This window comes from Gastrolobium bilobum, unplaced genomic scaffold (genome assembly GCF_033153095.1).
Source record: "Gastrolobium bilobum isolate Gb01-03AN ecotype WA unplaced genomic scaffold, APGP_CSIRO_Gbil_v1 utg54612, whole genome shotgun sequence".
Lineage (NCBI taxonomy): Eukaryota > Viridiplantae > Streptophyta > Magnoliopsida > Fabales > Fabaceae > Gastrolobium > Gastrolobium bilobum.
The window spans coordinates 43903-48865 of NW_026899184.1; the positions used below are offsets into that span (position 1 = coordinate 43903).

Sequence of the window (4963 nt, forward strand, 5' to 3'; positions counted from 1 at the left end):
ACCCACCAAACAAGAGATAAAATAGAATATGATAAGTTATCATATTCTATCTTCTTTATCAAGTGCTCTAAACAGGCCCTAAATTTCTTAAGATCGATAATTGTTATGCTGCTTTTCGAGTATTATAAAAGATTGCTGATTACTTACGATTTGATCAAGAAGTTGACTCTGACACCACTAACATAAGGATAACAATTGGGGTACACTTGATAGTATACTTGATTGTGACCTGCATAACTGGTCCGAAATAACCTTCATATCGAAAGAAAAGTTTTTGTACAGGGTTTGCTTGCTATTGGCATAAAATAAATAAGTTTATCTAATTAGGCAAATAAATCAAAAAGTTGTGCCCAATTCCAATCGAATTGGCGAATAATTGAAAAACTGATAGAGAAAAAAACAATTGTGCCATAAGATATCAAATTACTGATCTTCACTGTTGTCGCATAATATAATTGAAAACTGCCCCCGAAGGAAATAAACGGAGAAGAAAGGATAAAAAAAGACATATATGCATACCGAAAAATAATTGAAGAATAAGTAGGCATATACTTCTAGGCATGGCGAAGTTAAGGTCGGAGTAAGTGGCATTTCCCTTTCGATTTAGACCTCATTTAGTCGTGCACTAACTGATGGAAAGCCACAGACGGAACAAGAAAACATACACTTCTTTATCTTTGGAGTTCTTTTCAATTGAGATCATATATATTTCCCTAATTATTATCATGGAATCTGTTCTGGCGGAGGCTAGGCTAGTTGGGTTTAATTTTAATAACTGATATCTAAAATCTTCTAGATAGTACATCATGGTGAGACATAAAGCTCTGTTACAGGGAATCCTCTTCCCCTCCGCAATCGTTGTGCATTGACAAGGGCTGAAATTAGAGGTGTTAAACGAATCAGGACCTTTGGCTTGGCTGAAATTAGGGTCTTTGACTTGGCACCAGGCCTAAACTTATATAAAAGTTCGTTTAATAAAAAAGTTTCAGGCTCCAATTCAAAAGTTCGATCTTAGAATCTCTCAGGTTGGCCTAATATATCATTTTTTATTTATATTTTATATTTTTTATACTACTTGTAATAGTTATTTCTTTCTCCTCAATTCATTTCACCATATTTTATTGGTTAAACAGACTTTTTGAATGATTTTGTTTTATAATATGTTGTTGGGATATATATTAAATTTATAAATATTTATGAAATTACTAGTGTTGTTGATTGTATATTTTGTTTGGATAAATTTTTGTTGCCTTATTTTTTTTAACAAGCTAAATCAGGCTTTTATTTTTTGTAAATAAATCAGGCCGCATGCCGATAATTATATTTATTGCCGATAATTATATTTATAACAAGTAACAAGCTTGATCAGGTTGACACATTTAAACACAGTCTTAACCTTTTCAGAACAAAATTAACACTAGGGATCTCTCCTCTAAAAAATACCCCATTCTTTTCGTCGAAGGCGCATCTTCTAATTTATTCTTCTTATGATTTGTAAGTTTAAATATACCAGCAAATCAGCAATGATAGAAAGAAACAAATATACAAACGATTATATATGCAGTAGCTGTAATAGCCGCACCAATACATTTCCACACATTTTTTCTTTCTTTATCAAAAACATAAATTAAGAAGAAAAAAAGTTATCCTATTCCAAAAACCTAAAAATTAAGAACTATTTACAACAATGGAAAACAAAAATAAACTCCACTTTATCAATTGTGACAATTTCATTGGCCCACGAAACATAATTTTCACACACAGAAAGAAGATATATGTCTCTGGGAATCCATTGCAGAACGAACTGAACCTGTATATCTTCATAGTTTAATTATTCGTCCAAGGGTCACAAAACCTAGTGATAATGGAAGACGAAGAAACTTTATCTATATAACCAAGAGACACGCTCTTAGTCAATCAACTAACTACATATAAATAATACAAAAGAAAAAAAAAATTAAGAAGATAACGATGATGAGCATCATCTTACAAATTTTGTTCTCCTTTTATATCTCTATCCTGAGAAAAATTTGTACACAACAATCACAAAGATAAGTTCTACCTCTTGAACAATTTCTTAGTATTTGATGGGGGTGATTTTGATGACAAGGCCAGGGAAGACATCATCCGGGTCATGGATATGCGGGTTCCGCTCCACGATAAACGGGTCGCCGCACTTGTCACTGATGGTATGGAGGGTCTCCCCTTCTCCGACGACGTATATCTCATCACACGGCCGTTCACGGAGGTTGCTCCCTCTTACATCCTCGAACTCCTCAGCCATAGTGCTCTCCCTTATAGACCCCAACAGTATCATACCCAACAACACTATGGCACAGTACCAATACCATGATGCTGAATCTGCTATAGTTTTTGTTCCAGCAGAGGAACCCATGTTCTGTATTATATCAGAAAACAAATGGAATCTATGGTCAGAAGAAAGAAAAAACCTTAACTATATATATATATAGGTATAAAACTATATGTACATGTATTAGTTGGGTTACTATGTGTAAATAGTATCTCTGCCGTTTGGGTTGGGGGGAAGTTGGGTTCAACGACGTGAGTTTTGGAGTTTAGCGTTTGATTTAGTCTTCTATTATATGTTATGACACAAATGGTCATGAATCATGATCCCTAGTTAATACGCAAAAACTTTGATTTTGATTGGGAGTTTAGTTGAATATTGTGGAGTGGATAAGGATTTAGTTGAAGGCTTGTTGAAATTGTGATTTGTGTGCAGAAATAGTGGGGGATAGGGGATGGCTGAATTGTGTGCACTTTCGCTCCAGTAAAGTTGGTGTTTGACACGTGAAGTCTTATTCTGTTGCCACATGACAAAACACGTTGATCCCAACCGCCCTATGAAGTTGAACGTGATCATGATAAGAATATTAGATCGATTTGGGGTTAATTCATTAATATAAGAAAGTACATCTTCTAATTTTATGTTTGCTTGATAAACATTATAATAGGGCTTAATGTTTCTCAAGCTGCTTGAGATGATTTTATCTCCGGCTACTAAATTATAACCGTACAAAGATAAATCAATAGTAATGAAGGAAGAGAGAGAAAAGGAGAATCATAACCATTCAAAGGTGAATCAATTAATATAAGAAAATAAATAAACAAAATAACGTAGTTTTGAAATGATCGGAGATAAATTTATCTCAAGTTGCTGAAGAAATATTTTTTCCTATATAATATTGGTGTCTAATTAGTTTAGTAAAATAATTCCATAGGGTTCACGTAATGGTCAAAACAAAGAACATGCCGGTCTTTAAAAGCATTATTGATAATCGTTTCAAGACCGTTTAGGCCCATTTAAGATGAATTGTACTCCCTTTGAATAGGTCATAGGAGAATATGTCATAGCCACCCTTTAAATATTAGACTCTCAAGTCTCATTCCAAACAATGGGAAGTATCCACTATTTCATATTACTTGAACCGAAATTGCAAAAATACAAAATTCTCGATCCAAACAAAGTGACATTCCAACAATTCCATTAGCATAAAGTGAGGTTGGAAAGAGAACAAAAGAAGTAGGGGAAGTGAGAGAATTATCGATTTATTATGATGCCGTTCTCGAGGGCCATACAATTATGCGTAAATATAGCTCAAAATTAGCGTGTAGGAATGGTGAAGTCGTCCACCGAGCCTTTGGGAAAAGCAGAAGAAAAACCAAAAACATAGAAGACACGCATAAGTAGCTTTATGCACCGGTGGTCATTTACATATTATTAATTCAGCTATTAATAAAATTGCTAGGATAGACTTAAAATCAAAATAGTTCAATGTTTTCTTTTCTTTGAGTATTTTAATAATGAAACAAGAAAAATTCATCTTCTTTGTTAGTGAGAGAAATTCATATATAATAGCACAAATGTAGTTTGTTTCTTGTTACTTATATAGAGTTTAAAAAAGAATTGATACATGGTTGTAAGAGTAGCGTTACTAATACAAAGCAGATAGAAGCATGACCGATCCAACCCAACTAATCAACCAACTTGTCCCAAAAACAAACTGGGTGTAACAGTGCTTTAGTTGAGAAACAGGTCCACAATCGAGGTCTCGAGGGGTTGGCAGAATAAAGTGGGAGTGTGGGGACAATTTGACATAGTCGTTTGAATTCTATTGAAGTAACAAATACTCTTTTGGAAATATTATGCTACGTAATTATAGGAATTTTATTAGTAGATAACGGAAACGTGATTGGCTATTAGATAGTATATTAATATTCTGTATTTAATATATACGTAATTATAGAAATAGAATTAGGTTTGCTAGTATGTTAATAATTTGCATTTAATGTATACATAATTATAGGAATATAATTAGCTATCAGTGTAATTTCAAAATTCAAATTGTAAATCTTTCCTATTGTATTCTTTTTGTATTAAAGAGTATGTTGGCGAAAGAATAAAACCAGTCATATTCTTATCAGTTTATTAAATTTATCAATACACGTGTTCAATTTTCGGGCTACGACACTTGCAGTAATAGAGGAGGAATTGCAAACTCCCAATATCTATATAGCGGTGCAACATACGGTGTCTCGATCGATTGGAAATGAGTCGATTAATTAATGCATGTTCACTATTGCAGGTCTGTGTGATTATACGAGTCAAGAAGTGGATCGATGAATAATAGGCACATGGTATGGGGTTTAGGTTTTAAAATTTAGGGTTTAAATGTTGGAAGAAAAAGGTTGAAACACGTCTAATGCTTCAACCCACTGAGAAAACATGATCGCTTCTCGCGCTTTACATATTCATTACATCTAAGTTGTATGACACTCTTATTGCTCCAATTCTTGAAAACTTCATTGCTAGTTTTCTTCACATAATCAATAAATAGTGTTTGGTTGATGAGTTCATCGGAGTATTTGAAGGGTTGGTGGCACAGATTCCACTACCTTCATATAAATAAGTAATGGAGTAATTTTTAAGAAGGATGGATTA

General features: G+C 33.4%; 1 pseudogene; it reads right to left on the minus strand.

Moving 5' to 3' along the window:
* Nucleotides 1-1582: 1582 nt before the first annotated feature.
* LOC133288020 (uncharacterized) lies at nt 1583-2456 on the minus strand (annotated as a pseudogene).
* Nucleotides 2457-4963: the final 2507 nt, after the last annotated feature.